The 16,708-nt window shown below is 44.2% G+C and overlaps 1 pseudogene; it reads left to right on the top strand.

Annotated features, from left to right (window-relative positions):
• LOC142606003 (E3 ubiquitin-protein ligase RSL1-like) overlaps window positions 1–16,708 on the top strand; it is a 41,749-nt pseudogene that overhangs the window by 11,776 nt on the left and 13,265 nt on the right.

Below are 16,708 nucleotides of genomic sequence, written 5' to 3'. Positions count from 1 at the left end.
CGAGGATGTCCGACAGTGGCATCCACCAGTTGATCAATACGTGGCATTGGGAACGAATCTTTGGGACGGGCCTTGTTCGGATCAGATAAAGTCCACACATACCCTCCACGTTCCATTTTTCTTTTTAACGACAAACAGTATAGGCTAACCACTCAGGGTAGAAAACTTCTTTGATAGCCCCAGCCCCTTTTGAGTTTAAGCACCTCTTCCTTCACAGCCTCGGAATGTTCCCTGGAAGATCGCGAGGTGGCTGCCTTCTCGGAATGATAGCCGGGTTGACATTTAGGTGATGACAAATAAAGCCCGGATCCAGGCTCGGAGCTTCATAAGGATCCCACGCAAAAACATCAACATTATCCTTCAAGAACTCTAACAACTCCATTTTCTCTGGGTGTGGTAAAAGTACACCGACTTGGAAGAATCTCTCCGGGTCATCGGCCACTGGAAACTTCTCTAATCCTTCGCACTGTGTCTCATCTCCTGTCACCACTCCAGATGAATCAGGAGCCGTTAACTGCTATAAACCCTTGTTGATCAAAGCCGAAGACTCGGCTTCTCTCTGATGCAGTACCGCAGCCGATATGCACTGCCTGGCTACTGATTGGCTGCCGAGGATTTCCTCAACACATTCCCCCGAGGGGAATTTAACTTTAACATGTAAGGTAGAGGAGACGGCTCCAAGCGCATGCAGCCAAGGCCTGGCAAGGATGGCCGTGTATGGAGAGTACGCATCAACCACGATGAAGTCCACCTCCACTGTTTACGGGACCGAACGGGCAAACGGATTCTGTCCCTTCGGCACAACGGCTGCTCCCTTCGAAGCTTATAAGTGGCGAGTCATAAGGAGTAAGGTCTTCCAACTTCAATCTTAACCCCTTAAACGAGATCGGGGTACATGATATTACGCACTGCCCCTTACTGATCTATCATCACCCTTCTTACGTCATAGTTCCCAATTCGAGGGTAACCACAAGAGCATCGTCATGGGGCTGGATGGTCCCTACCTTATCCTCCTTCAGAGAATCTAGGACGGGCAAAGTGCCCTTCAACCTCTTCGGCACCGTGACCCATGTCCTCGGTCTATTGATGGGAAACCGCCATCACCCTAGTGGGACACGAGCCGGTCCCGGGCAGCGAAGATAACATTAATTGTTCCCAAGGCTGGCCGAGATGTATTGTTCCTCTGGTTGTTTGAACCAACTTGACTGGCCTGCCCAGTGGGTTGACACAAGTGCTGCTTCAACTTTCCCTCACTGACGAGCTGCTCTAGATGGTTCCACAGGGTCCGACAGTTCTCGGTAGTGTGGCCTACATCCTGATGGTACTGACAAAAGAGATTTTGGTTTCTTTTCGCAGGGTCCCCTGCCATCTTGCCTGGCCATCTGAAGAAAGGCTCTTTACGAACTTTCTCTAGTAACTGATGCACTGGTTCTCGGAACACAGTAATCTGACCGGGTGCTTGCCGAGCCGGATTGCCCGAAGTAATCCCTCCTCGGCTTGTTGTTGTGGTATCTATCCGACCTGAAATCCCTTCTCTCCTGCGGGATAACCTTTTCCTTTCCCTTCCCTTGCTGCTGGTCTTCTTCTACCCTCTTGTACTCATCAATACGATCCATAAGGCGGCGTACACTGCGGACGGGCTTTTTCGTCAAAGACTTTCTTAGGTCGTGGTCAGTAGGGAGACCTACCTTAAAGGTATTAAGCGCCACCTCATCAAAGTCACCATCTATCTCGTTAAACATCTCCCAGTATCGGTCGGAGTATGCTTTCAGTGTCTCCCCTTCCTTCATGGCCATGGATAGCAGCGAGTCCAATGGCCGAGGGACTCTGCTACACGTAATGAACCGCGAAGCGAATGCTCTAGTCAGCTCCCCACGAGCCTACGGACCCGGGATTGAGAACCGTTAAACCATCTCATAGCCAGGGTCCCAGCTGGAGGGGAAAACTTTACACATCAGAGTCTCATTGTGAGAGTGCACGCCATCCTCTGGTTGAAGTGACTCACGTGCTCCACCGGATCAGTCCGGCCATTATAAATGGTGAAGGTGGGCTGGGTGAACCTCCTGGGAAGCCTCCCCCTCTCAATCCTCCGCAAAAACGGAGATTTAGAGAGTTGGTGCAACGCCCTACTCATGGTATCGTTACCTAAGCCCCTAGAACAAGGCTTTCTGCGTTCTCGCGAGTTGGTTGGCTGCCCTCCTCACTGGAGGATGTTGCACTGGTGGGAGAGCGCGACCTTGAGCTGTGGCCAGCTCCCCTATCCTCCTCTGAGGAAGAATTAGATGAGGATGATGAAAACCTACGCTTAGCGCGGCGTAGCTTTCTCTTTAGACGGTTGATTTCCTTCTGCATGGATTTAGAACCCTCATCATGGGTGGTGCTACCCCCTTCCTGAATATGGCCAGCACCTGGATACTCTGTATGGACGCTCCCCTCGCGATCTCTTTGATGTTCAAGACGTTGAAAATGATCTTCCGGCTGTGATCCCTGTGACTCAGCATGGTGAGCACCTAAGCCTGCCATAGTACCCCTGTCGCTTCTAGACTAGATTTCCCACAGACGGCGCCAATTGTAAGTGCACAATTGCACCTGGCCTCAAGAACAGTTACGGGCTCAGGCCCAACGAGCCTTAAACAATATAATTTGTAGAGTGTGGGCTTGAAACCCAGGTTAGAAGTGTTTGAGGATTAAATAGCAAGCCAAAGATTATAAACACTTAAAAACAGCAAAGAATGCTATAAGTCAATCTGCTCGGACGTAAGCCGAGAACTGTTCTTATATAATTTCTCTCTCTCTTTTTCTCTTTCCTTTAGGTTACAAAGAGGGGGATCCCTCTTTCTGTCTTAGATTGCTCTTTAAATACTACTCTTTTGAATACTTTGTACACGTGTTGCTTTACCTCCCCTTTAGCCTAGATATTTCTTTTCTCAGTGCCTTTGAATAGTAACCAGAAGTTTCTCTTCCACTGTTTCACTTCCCCATAAATGCGGCCAGGGTGGTAGGTGCAGGGTCTTTAATGTGGAGGTGGCTGCCTTTATCTTTGACATTTCTTCAACACCAGTGCTTCTGGGGCATTCTAGGGTTTACCCCTTTTAACCATTGGCCTTAACCGTGTCATCCCCCAATCTTTATTACGAAATCCCGAGTTCTTCGGTGTCCATCCGAGGGTAAGTTCACCCTCGGCTAGATCCTCGGACCCTCGGCGTATGGGCCGACCCATAGTACCAACAAATTCTAAACCCAGTAGCAGGTCGGCCTTCCTTAACACGGCCCAAAAGGCCCACATTCTCATCAGGATCTTTTTGCCCCCCCACAATAATAATAATAATAATAATTGTAGGGGCATTGGGCCCAGTAATTTACCAAGGATGGCCCAACGAGGTCTTTTGGGCTAGAAACCCTAAACCGAAGACATCAAAATGATCTTGGAGTATCTGAAAGGATCTCATAAAGAAATGTCAAATAAAGATATGATAAACGAATGACCAATTATGTCCGAGGAGTATATTTGTCCTCGGATTGTTAATCCGAGGACATTGGACGAGAAGTTTAGTATCCCCGGGATATGTTGTAAAGAATCCTACGGCTACAGGAATACACGGTACACGTGGAGGACAATAGAAAGGGCGGGGGAATATCTAAGGTAAAGCTGCTACCACCGCCCATACATTAAAAGCTATGTAAATTGATATATTGACTGCATGGATGGAAGGATGGGACGTGAGCATGAAGTTTGGAACTTGGTCCCTGACCCCAGTGGGTTTTAGGGAAGGATTGATGGGACAAATATCCAAAACCAGCATTACAACCATGAGGTGGAGGACGATGAAGAGGAGAAAAAGAAGTATAAATGAAGGAGAAGTCCTACGAAGAAGGGAGAGGCTTTTTCAGGAAGAAAAAGAGCCAATAGTATATGATAATCAATATTTGTATCCAAACTTAAGGAAATACTATTATAAACTATCCTCGGATTTCGTCCGAGGAGGAATTCTAAGTCTTACTCTTGCAAACAACTCTTTAATTTGTCCCATTGGGCCCAAAGCCCGTTCTTTCCCTTATTGTCTAAACCATCCTTGAAATCTAGATTAGAAACCCATCCTCTACAAATTTATTGTAAAGAAAGGCCTTTCAAGCCCATCTCCCTCCAGTCATAGTTTGGGAATTTGAATTGTGTCCTTACAATAATAATAATAATAATTTGTATATATATATATATATATATATATATATATAATAATAGGTAAAGTTAAGAGAAAATTTAATTAAATTTTAAATTAAAATTTAATTAGATCTTAATTTTGCGCCATGTGTTCTATCTAAATTTTTTTAATTTTTGTGCTAAGTAAGTTAATTCAATGTAAAAATTATATTTCAATTAGAGTTTGATTTTGCGACATGTATTCTATTTAATCTAAATTTTTAAATTTTTGTACCAAATGAGTTAATTTAGTATAAATAGCGAGGAGTCCAATATAAGTAAACCATAAAAAACATAATTTTTAAATGATTTTATATTTATGATACTTTTTTTATAGAACTAAAAATAATTATAATTTATATATATATATATATATATATATATATATGTCCCATCTAATCAAATTTTTTTTTTTTTAATTTTTATTCCAACACTCGTCACTTTGCCTTGCTTTTACATCCGTCCAAATCTTTCCCTGCTTCTACTAAGGTGTTTCATTTTCTTTGAGGCATTTGGTCGAGCATATAGCAAACACAGACAACATTAATAATTAGTTAACCATGACCATGAGCATATACCACACACAAATAGCAAGAACACCACTCTCTTTGCTTTTGGGTTTTCACCCACAACCTCCAATCATTATTATCAATGCTTCTTAGTTAGTAGTCGCTGGTCAAAATTGTAATTGAAGTTGTTGATCTTATCATGTGGTTACTAGCGTCGCCACCCTTAAGTTGAAATCGCAGCATTCTTTTTATTATTATTAATAATTCAAATTTTGTTTGTTTTGGTAAGCTGAGAGGAAGGAGATAGTATTAGTAGTTAGTTTTATAAACTGAAATTGGTCTTTTAAATTCTGATTTCTCATTTTGAATTGAACCTTACACACAAATATACATGACTTAATGAAGTTTACGGTTGGCTAGAGCTGGACATTGTTCTCTATCTCTCTCTCTCTCTCTCTCTCTCTCAAGTTGAAATCGGAAAATAGGTTTTTTTTTTTTGTTAGTACACTTGGCATCCCATGTGGCATAAAAAAAATATTTTTAGTTGGCTATGTCAACACTTTTCATTCATTACTTAAAGTTAAAGGTAAAAACGATTTTGATACTAATTAAATGTTGGGAACTAAACTGACACAAATGAAATGTTAGGAACTAAATTAACATATAATACAAAGATTAGGGACTAAATATATAATTTATCCTAACAAAAACAACAACTGGTCATTATCTTAGATCATACTAGTTTTGTTGAATAATTATTTTTAAGAAACTATTTATTAAAATTTTTAAAATTATTTTGCAAAATAGGTTTGAGTTCAAACTTCATAGTGCACTTGTCTCTCCAAAAGTCAGAGTTAACCCAAAAAAAAAAAAGTTTATATATAAAAAAGGGTAGTGTTAATGGTGCAACACCAATAACAAATAACTTTATGTTAAATCGTCTTGTTTTATGTAAGATTTTTGACAAATTTTATAGGATATATAATTAATAAAGCTAATTTTTTAAGTTTTAATTATTACTTCAGTAATATTTTCAGACACTTTATTAATTTATTTTCATATTAACGGATATAGGACAATTGTTAGTAAACTATATTAGAAAAGTTTTTTGACAATGAAAAATATAAAAAGTTATTATAAAAATTAATTATTTTAATATTTTTTTATAAAATATTTCTCAAAATAGATCTTAAAATTTATACCAATTTTGTACAAGGTGGACAGTGAACACTAATTAAAAAAATCTTCTTTAGCGAAATAAAATCAACCAGTTTCCAAGCATTTTCTCTCACACACACTTTTTCCCTCCAAAGCGAGAGAAACACAGAGAGAGTGAAAGAAAAGAACACCAAACACGGACGACCTGAACACCGCACTCACCAAGCAAAGCCAAGAGCTCATGGCGGTGAAGACCCTAGACTCCAACCTCGAATTCGCCTATCAACTCCAAATGCAGGAAGCCATAAATGCTTCCCTCGCTCTCCACAACACAGCAGCTGCAAGCTCTTCACGCACTCCTCCACATCCACGACCCAACGACGTGGTCATACCACAATCCCTGGACGACGACGTATTGGACTGCCGTAGTGCTCATGATCGAAGACATTTACTGCTTCGCACAAGAGCTTGAGGACCGCAAGCAAAGCGAGGCAGAGACGAGGAAAATGAAGGAAGATCTCAACCGTTGGATCCACGATCAAAAACTTTTCGCCGATATCTTCGTCGGCACCCTGCGAGGCCATGGGAATATTTCCATCGTTGGCACCCTACGAGGCCATCGTCTTTGTCTTTGTCTTCGTCTTCAAAGGATTTGGTAGACTGTTTCAGGCTGTATTCGGTAGACTCGGAGTGTTTCAGGCTGTATTTCAAAGGTTTGGTTAGCGAAGAAATGGTTAAGGGTATGATGGTAAATGTGGCTGGTGCAAGGGTTGCGATTTGCGATTCAAAAGACAATCTCATACTGGAGATGAGGAAGGATCTGGAAGCTTTGGTAAATGGTGTAGTTGTGAGTAGTGAAGTTGCTGAGCTTCAAGCTCTCATTGAAGCTCTCAATAAAGCTTTGACCTTGGAATTGAAAAAGCGTCACCTTTTTCTATAACGATTACATGCTTTACCAATATGTGAGTCAATAATAACCTTATTATTATTATACTTTAATTTGACATTTTTTTAGTAGTGTTGGTGATGATACCAAAAATCGTCAGTAAGCCACACGGTCCTCACGTGTCCCCGATGAAGAACCTACACAACACAAAAGCTGAAGACCTTAGGAAGGGTACCGGTGGGGTACCGGCCAAATACCCTCCGACGGTCAAGTTAGAGAAAATCTCTTATTCGCAACTCTAAAGTTCTAGAGCTAAGGCGAATTATGTGTACCTTGGTTTATGAGGGCTTTGGGGTATTTATAGTAGTGTAGGGCCGAAATATGCGCATTGGCGAGGAAGTACTTTCCTTCTAGGAGAATAATTTGTGGATCTTACGTATCTCTTAGAGTTCTTTTCATTATAGGAGTCTTCTTAACTATGGTCAAACGTGTAGTGCAAGAATTTTCCTTATACACGTATACGTGGGGGACAAGCATGGTGTATAGCTAAAGGTTTGCTTATCCCCTTCAGTTTTTCCCTCCATCAGCTTTTCCTTCCTACGGTCATCAGCTTACGTAGCTGTTCCAGGAGAGGTCGTCAGCTCAGAACCTTCAGCTTGATCCCGTCAGCTTTCTCCCTTCTCCCTTCTCCCTTGATCTCATCAACTTGCTCCCTTCAGCCTAATGCTGTCAGATATGAGGTAGAGCCACGACTCTGTCAAAGGAAGGTGGTTTAAAGACCAGAGATGACAGGCTCGTTACTCCCGTCCCCTTCTTAAGGCTTTAGGAGCTAATTGTAAAATCGCCTTTATTAGTTGCCCCTTACTCCATGATCCCGTCAACTATAGCTGACGGGTTATGGAGTTGATGTCGTTGGGAAGCCATTCATGTGTGGTAATTTGAGCCTCCTTCATTAAATGATGGGACACATGGCATGGATTGATTGGCTCCGTGCCTAAAGGAGCGTGTCACTTCGTCTTTCGTGCCCTCTTTCGCCTATATATACTTCATTTCCCCCTTATTTCCAACTTTCCACACCTTACTGATTTTGAGAGAAAGAGCGTCACCCCTGAACATTTCATTCATTGATCTTCTGGCTCCGTCAACTAGATTGTCGTCCACTTCTCGGGACTGTCCTGTTACTCGAGAATTCTTTTATCTATAAGTTTTCTTCCTTTATTTTACCTTCTTTTATTTTCCTAGTAGTGCTCTTTAGTGAGGTCGTCAGCCTAGGTTCTTAGAATAAACCCGCCGTTTGTAGGTAGTTAGATGTCTAGGGAGGCGATGAGTGAATAATCGTCGATCCGCGAAGGAGCGGGTTACGATGATGTCTTCCAATCAGGCCGTGAGCCCGAGGAGGGCCTATCTCGGTCGTCAGAGAGGGAAACGTCAACCCCTTCTTTTGACAAAGAAGTAGGGAGTTCTAGAGAAGGTGAGGTGAGTGAAGACGGTGAAGAGGAGGAAAGGGAAGGTGACGGAGACCAAAGGGCCAATGAAGAGGAAAAAGAAAGAACCAGTGACGAGGGTGGAAGTGACGGTCACGAGGAAATCTTAGAGAGTACCTCAGGAGCTTCTGGTGACGATCGTCCTTTCATCCTACCCCCAGAATGGTCCATCAACAAATTCTTTCTGACGATGTTGGAAAATATTTTCAAAAATTTGCGGGCCTGTTATCAAATACCAAATGATATCCCAATTCGCCTCCCTGAAGAGGGTGAGAGATGTTATTCGAGACGAATCGCGGATGTTGGCATGTATGATGCCATGTTCGTTGTCGAATTAAGATTACTACTGACAGCCTTACATCGTCAGCTGGCTAACTTTCTGGGGATATCCGTCAGCCAAATTGCCCCTAACGCCTGGCGAACATTTATTGGCGCCGAGATCCTATGGGGTCGTTTGAGTGGTGGGAACCGTCAATTAACCCTAGATGAGTTCTTTTGGTGCTACCGCCCTTAGCACATCTCCTCATCAAAGGGGATATATCATTTTGCAGTGAGGGAGAAAGAGTTAAAGTTGGTATTGGACATGCCCGATTCCAATAGAAAGTGGAAGGGCAGATATTTTTTTTGTAGAAGGGACGAACTGGGTATGCCATCAGAAGGAGTGGGAGTCAATGCCTCATGGTTTTTTTGACAACACCTGGGCATACGTCAGGAACTCAGGTTGACCCTGTCTACTTTTTTATTTCGTTTGCCTATTTGATTTCTAACCCTGTCTCCTTTTCTTTTCAGCTAACATCCGTCCACGCATTACCGCGGAATAAGAGGATTTCATCCATCAAGTGATGGCTATTCCCTTGGACGAGCGGAAGTGTTGGGACCTAATCATGCTAGACACTTTACATTTGTATTGTGGTGGTCCAGAGCCGACGGGGGAGGCTTGCAAGCTAAAAGCTTACTCTCGTCGACGTGAGTATTTTCCAATTTCTTCTGTCTGCTTTCTGATGTTGTTTCCTTTCTAACCCTCTCTGTCTTTTGTAGAAATGGAGTCAGCCAGGCAAAGAATACGGGCTACCGCTGCTGCCAAAAAGAAAGAACAGGAGAAGGCAAAAGGGGAGGCGACACCGTCGTCAGTCCTGAAGTCCGTCGGGAAGGTAGGAGCCAAGAGGAAGGCTGACGGTAAGGATGAGCGTTTTGGGAAGAAGGTTGCTGTAACTCCTGGAGATAAACCTTCAAAGAAGTCGTCACCTCCCAAGTCCGTCCATGGGGCAGGCAAAAGGTTGATGATGTCGTCAGGCCTCGTCCGCCACCTTCTAACCCACAAAGATTATGTTGTGGAGGTGACAGAGTCCATTCTAAAGGACGAGGAGATGGACCCTTGTGCCGAGCAGGCCACAGACGAGATAGGGGCGTCAGGCCTATTTGATCTTACTCGGGTATGCCTTTCGCTTATTTTGGTGCCCGACTAGTTTTAATGATCTGATGTCGTTTTTCCTTTGGCAATGCAGGCTATGGCTCGTATGAAGGCTTTGTTAGAAAGGTGTGTTGCCAAGGAGAGGGTGATTACCCATTTGCACGAGCGTATCAAGTACTTAGCCGACGGACAAGCGAAATATAAGGATGCAAACCGTGTCCTTGGTACGGAGTTGAAGGATCTAAAGGAGAAGTTGGTGAAGGAAAGTCGTCAGCGGAAGCTGGAAGAATAAGCCAAGATGACGGCAGAAATGGAGTTGAAGTCCATCCTAATTCAGGTGGAAATGGCTAGGAGCTACGCTGTGACAAAGTTTAAGAACTCTCAGCCCTTTATAGACGCTTGTGCCACCTACTACAGTGACGGGTTTGAGGACTGCTTGAAACAAGTTAAGTCCGTTTATCCTGATTTGGATTTATCCAAGATTACCATGGACGAGTCTATTCTATCGACTCCTGTAGGCGACATTGTCAATGAGGAAGGTGACGATGCTAACCAACTAGAGGTAAACCAAAGAAATGATAGCATTGTTCTTGCTCAACCAGCCATGGACAAGCCCATCACTTCGACTTCGTCAGCAAATCCTCATGGCGATGATCAAAATGCCGCAGACCCTTCTACTCCTAGCGCCCAGCCTTCTATTGCCAAAGGTGACGGAAAGTCTTAAGATCCCTCCGCTTCGTGAACTTCAGCACTTCTTTTTTTGTAAAATATAAATGAATTTTAATGTTTGACGCCCGTTGCTTTGGGCTTTTGTAAAGACATTATTTTATGTTAATCTCAATGTGTTGTTTTATATTTGAGGCATATTTCTTTCTTCTATCCAAGTTAAAAACCACTTGCTTGTGATGAGCTCGTCAACCTATGGGTGACCATGTTGTCTTTTTTTGCTAATTATCAAAATAATGGCGGCGTCAGCTTTCTTTTAGCTGAAACTTCGAGCTGTTTTTATCAACCCGTTAGCCTTACGGGCAATGGCGTCAGATTTCTCATCTGCTTTAACAAAACTTATTTTAGCTTGCTATATGCCTGTCAGCTTTTTATGTCGTCAGCTTTCTCAGCTGATAACATACTTTAGGTTGTTCTGTACCTGTCGGCTTTACGGGTAATGGCGTCAACCTTCTTTTAGCTAAAACTTACTTCAAGCCGTTTCGTCTACCCGTCAGCCTTATGGGTAACGACGTCAGCTTTCTTTTAGCTGAAACTTTTGTCAAGCCATTTTTATCTACTCGTCAGTCTTATGGGTAACGACAACGGCTTTCTTTTAGCTAATTAACTTATTTTAAGTCACCGCCATTTACTCGTTAGCCTTTAGGGGTAATGGTGTCAGCTTTCTCTGCTGACAAACTTATTTAAAGTTGTTTTTATATACCCGTCACTTTATATGTGACGGCGTCAGCTTTCTCGGTTGACATTTAAAGTTGTTTTCCTTATACCCGTCACTTTATATGTGGGTGATGGCTTCAGCTTTTCTCTTTGCTGATTACTCATCCATTTCACGGATTTTAGTAAGTTTATTCATTTTGTAGGTTTTATAGTGGATTTGTCCACTCATTGGACGTTATACTAAACCTGTCTGCTTGTTATCTTAGCTTCATCCACTTTGTGGTCTTTGCAGTAGGTTTTTCCATCTTGTGGACTTAGTGATAAAGTCTTCCACCTTGTGGACTTAGTCATGAAGTCGTTTACTTTGTGGTTTTTGCAGTAGGTTCGTCCACTTTGTGGACTTATTAGTAGATTTGTCCACTTTGTGGACTTAAAGACAAGGTCATCCATTTTGTGGACTTAGTGATAAGGTCTTCCACTTTATGGACTTGGCAATATTGTCTCCTTGATGACATAAAAAATTTACTAGTCGTTGTTGAATAAAACTCCTCTTATTATGATGAATGCATAAGTAGAAAATTGTTCAAAAAGAATGAACCTTCAGCCCTTTGGGCTTAAAATGTATTGTAGATAAGAATAAACTAGGACAAATAATCAAAAGACATAAACTGGAAATGAGGAGTAGTGCTTTTCATGCTATCTTTTACTAGTAGTACTTCCTGAGATGCTCGGTGTTCCATGGGTGGCGCAGCTTCTGCCCGTCGAGTGTTTCAAGGTGATAAGTGCCCTTCCTTAGCTATGACGTGATCCTGTAGGGCCCTTCCCAGTTTGGGTCGAGCTTTCCTTGCGCGGGATCTTTGGCGGTGCCCATTACTTTCCTTAAGACGAGGTCTCCGACTTTGAAATTCCAATGTTTTACTCGGGAGTTGTAGTGTTTTGCCATGAGGTCTTGGTATCGTGCGAGCCTCTGCTCAGCTGTCGCCCTGACTTCGTCAACCAGATCAAGTTGTAGTCGTATGGCCTCATCATTTCTTCCCTTGTTGTGATTGTCCACCCTATAGCTCGTAAGTCCAATCTCAGCTGGGATGACTGCCTCGCTCCCGTACGTTAGCCGAAATGGAGTTTCTCCCGTAGGAGTCCTGACTGTCGTCTTGTATGCCCATAGTACGCTGGGTAGCTTTTTCGGCCAGACACCCTTTGCCCCCTCGAGCCGAGTCTTGATTATCCGAAGTAGGGATCGATTCGTGACCTCAACTTGTCTGTTGGCTTGGGGATGGGCAGGGGAGGAGTAGTGGTTTTTAATTCCTAACTGTGAGTAGAAGTCTTGGAAAGAGTCATTGTCAAATTGCTTACCATTGTCTGAGATCAAGACCCTTGGAATTCCGTACCTACAAATGATGTTCTTCCAAACAAGCTCCGTACGTTCTTCTCGGTGATGGTGGCCAAGGCTTCAGCTTCCACCCATTTGGTGAAGTAGTCGATGTCGACTATTAGGAACTTCAGCTGCCTCACTGTAATTAGAAACGGGCCCATGATGTCTAGTCCCTATTGGGTGAATGGCCACGGGGCGGTTATCGAGGTCAGCTCTTCCGTTGGTTGCCTGATGATGTTGCTAAACCTTTGGCATTTGTCGCAGGTTTTGACATACGTCTGAGCGTCTTTTTGCATGGTCGGCCAGTAATATCCAGCTCGATTTTAATTTGTGCACCAGCGACCTTGACCTTGAGTGATTGCCGCAAATCCCTTCGTGTACTTCTCTCATGACATATTCCGCTTTTTCGGGTCCTAGGCATCTCAGATATGGTCTGGAGAAACCCCTTTTGTACAAGACGTCCCTTATCAAGACGAATTGCGACGCTTGGACCTTCAACTTCCTTGCGGCTTCCTTCCCTTCAGGCAGGGCGCTGTTTCTCAAGTAAGAAGTTAAAGTGGTGGTCCAATTGCTTTTGGATCCTATTTCCTGTACGTCGATGACATCTATTAGTGGTGAGAGTTGAATAAAGGATAGTACCTTGTCAGGAGCGGTCATGTACTCTGCTGATGCGGATTTAGCAAGGCGGTTGGCTTGCTTATTTTCTCCTCTTGGGATCTGGACGACCCTTATCTGTAGCTCATTCATCCTTCTCTTTGCTTGCTCCAAATATTTCTTCATCCTCTCTCCCTTACATTCATAGTCGCCATTTATTTGATTAGTGACGACTTGGGAGTCATAATGGATCACCATGTTTGCGGCTCATACGGCTTTGGCTAGATCCAAACCTGCTATGAGGGCTTTATACTTCGCTTCGTTGTTAGTCATGGGAAACTCAAGTCGAACCATGCATTCGATCTTGTCACCCTCTAGAGACTAAAGTACGACCCCCGCTCCGCCAGCCATCTTGTTCGACGATCCGTCCATGAACATATTCCATTAGGAATATTCTGCCCCCTAGCCGTCGGCATTGGTGAACTCCGCAATGAAGTCGACGATCACTTGTCCCTTGATGGTAGTGCGTAGGCGATATTTTATGTCGAACTCGCTTAGCTCTATTGCCCATAAGGCTATACGTCCTACGGCTTCTAGGTTGCTCATTGCTCGTCGTAGGGGCTTGTCAGTTAGAACAACCACGGTATGGGCTTGAAAGTATGGCTTCAACTTACGGGCTACCGTGACTAGAGCAAAGGCGAGTTTTTCCATTGGCGGGCATCTTTCTTCTGCACCATGAAGTGCCCGGCTGGCGTAGTATGCGGGCCTTTGCACCCTGTCGTCTTCTTTGACTAAGGCCGCACTGACGGCGGCCGGGGAGACGGCTAGATAGAGGAAAAGTTCTTCTCTTGGTTGTGAGGGACTTAGTAACAGAGGTGAGGAAAGGTAGGCCTTCAGGTCTTCGAACGTTTGTTGACATTCGGCCGTCCATTCAAAAGATTTTTTTAGTGTGAGGAAGAATGGCAGACACTTATCCGTTGCCCTTGATACAAATCTATTAAGCGCGGCGACCTTGCCATTAAGGCTTTGCACTTCCTTTATATTTTTAGGTGGCGCCATCTCCATTATGGCCCGGATCTTGTCCTGGTTAGCCTCGATACCTTTTTGGGACACCATGTACCCTAAGAACTTTCTAGCTGTCACTCCAAAGGCACACTTGCTGGGTTAAGCTTCATGTTGTAGGAGCGAAGAGTATTGAAGGTTTCCTTGAGATCCCCTAAATGATCTTCTTCCCTTCGGCTTTTCACTAGCATGTCATCAACATATACTTGGACGTTTCTTCCAATCTGTTGTGCAAACATCTTGTTCATGAGCCTTTGATATGTTGCACCAGCGTTTTTCAAGCCAAAGGGCATGACTTTGTAACAAAAAAGACCTTGGCTTGTTACGAACGAAGTCTTCTCCTGATTAGCTTCGTCCATTTGGATTTGGTTGTATCTAGAAAATGCGTCTATGAAGCTCAGCAGCTGATGTTGGGTCGTAGAGTCCACCAGGATGTCGACCCGCGGGAGGGGGTAGCTATCTTTTAGGCATGCTTTGTTTAAGTCCATGAAGTCAACACACATCCTCCATTGTCCGTTGTTCTTTTTGACCATCACGATGTTTGCCAACCAATCAGGGTAGTAAACTTCCCTGATAAATCCTGCCTCTTGTAGCTTGCGGACTTCTTCTGCTACCGCCCGATCTCTCTCTTAGGCGAAGACTTTTTTCTTTTGGCGGACGAGCGGAAAAGATGGCAACACATTCAATACCATAACTGACGGGTCAATTCCTAGCATGTCTTCATGGCTCCACACTAACACATCCTGATTTTCTTTTAGGAAGGTCGCAAGTTCTTGACGCACCGTCGAGTCTGCAAAAGGTGCCAATTTTGGTTGTCCGTTTTGGTTGGGAGTCGTCGAGAGATATGTCTTCAAGTCTCTCAATGGGCTCTGTTGCTGCCCGACGCTCTTCTATGCTCAGGGTCTGGTGGTGGTCATCCATCTCCATCATAGCTATGTAACATTCGCGTGCGGCCACCTGATCTCCTCTCAATTCTCCTACTCCATAATTAGTAGGGAATTTAATCATAAAATGGTAGGTTAAGGTTACAGCCTTCCACGAGTTGAGGGTGGGACGTCCTATGATGACATTGTATGCTGACGAGCAATCGACCACGAGGAATGCTACGTTCTTGGTGATCTGCTGTGGGTAGTCTCCAACAGTTACAGCCAAAGTGACTACGCCAAGGGGAAATACCCTCGTTCCTCCAAAGCTGATGAGTGGGGTGTTAGTTGGAACTAGTCGCTCCCTTTCAATCCCCATCTGTTGGAAAGCAGGATAGTAGAGGATGTTTGCTGAACTGTTGTTGTCGACGAAGACTCGGTGCATGTTGTAATCCCCTGCCTGTATGGTGACGACGAGCGCGTCATCATGGGGATGGTGAAGATGCCGTGCATCTTCTTCTGAGAATCCAATGGAGCGATTTTCAATCCGCGACATTTTAGGTACGGAACCCGTCGTTTGGATGTTCTGAACCATTCTGAGGTATGTCTTCCGAGCCTTCTTAGATGACCCAGCGGTCGTGGTGCCCCCTACAATCATCCTTATATCTCGTAAGGGTTGTCTAGGGCAATCGTTATCCCGTCAGGGAGCTTGATTTTACGGCGGGTCTGTTCTCTCCTTGCTAACGAACCTTTGCAGCCTTCCTTGTCTAATAAGAACTTCTATTTGTTGCTTCAAGTCGTAGCAATCAGCTGTGTTATGGCCATGATCTTGATGAAAGCAGCAATATTTGTCCCTTGGCCTCTTGTTGGGATCTCCCTTCAGCTTGTGGGAAAAGTCAAGGCTCCTTCATCTTTAATTTGCATTAGCACCTGGTCAATAGGAGCAGTCAGGGGGGTGAAGTTTGTGAATCTCCTCGCAGGTGGTCTAGGGCGTCGATCATCCCGTCGTTCTTCAGTTCTAGCCTTCTTTCGCCCCCTATCCAAGTCTGCGTCTTCCTGCATTTCCCTTTTTTTGGGCTTCTCCTCTCGAGCCAATAGTGCGTCCTCTGCGTTCATGTACTTGGTCGCTTAGTAGAGCACATCTGACATGGTCTTTGGGTCGTTCTTATACAGGGAGAATAGGAACTTACCCTTCCGCAGCCCGTTGGTGAACGCCGCTACGAGTATCTTGTCGTCTGCTTTATTAATCGAGAGGACCTCCTTGTTAAAACAAGTTATGTAAGACCTCAACGTCTCGTCTTCCCCTTGCTTAATGTTCATCAGGCATGCGGTGGACTTCTTGTACCTGTGGCCTTCAATGAAGTGCAAGGCGAATTGGGCACTCAACTCTTTGAATGTACTAATGGAGTTAGGCGTCAGCCTACTAAACCAAATCCTCGCGGGTCCTTTCAGTGTGGTGGGGAAGGCTCTGTACATGATTGCGTCCAGCACCCCTTGAAGGTGCATCAGGGTCTTGAATGACTCTAAGTGATCTAAGGGGTCCTTACACCTGTCGTAGCTTTCTACCTATGGCATGCGAAATTTTTGTGGAAGGGGGAAAGAGCTAACAAACGCTGTGAAGGGCAAGTCGGTTCACTAGACTAGATCATCAAGGTCGTTGGACACCCGTCCCTTGAGGGCATTCATCATGCAGTCCATTTGTTCCTTCATCATTTGCATCTCAGCGACTATGTGAGGTGGGACAGTATCGGTGGCAGACGGCCGGTTCGTGTCTTGCAGCTTTGGCCT

The sequence above is a fragment of the Castanea sativa genome, chromosome 8 (genome assembly GCF_040712315.1).
Source record: "Castanea sativa cultivar Marrone di Chiusa Pesio chromosome 8, ASM4071231v1".
In the NCBI taxonomy this organism is placed as follows: Eukaryota; Viridiplantae; Streptophyta; class Magnoliopsida; order Fagales; family Fagaceae; genus Castanea; species Castanea sativa.
Note: the sequence above shows the minus strand (reverse complement) of the source record. Positions and strands in the feature narration are given on the sequence as shown.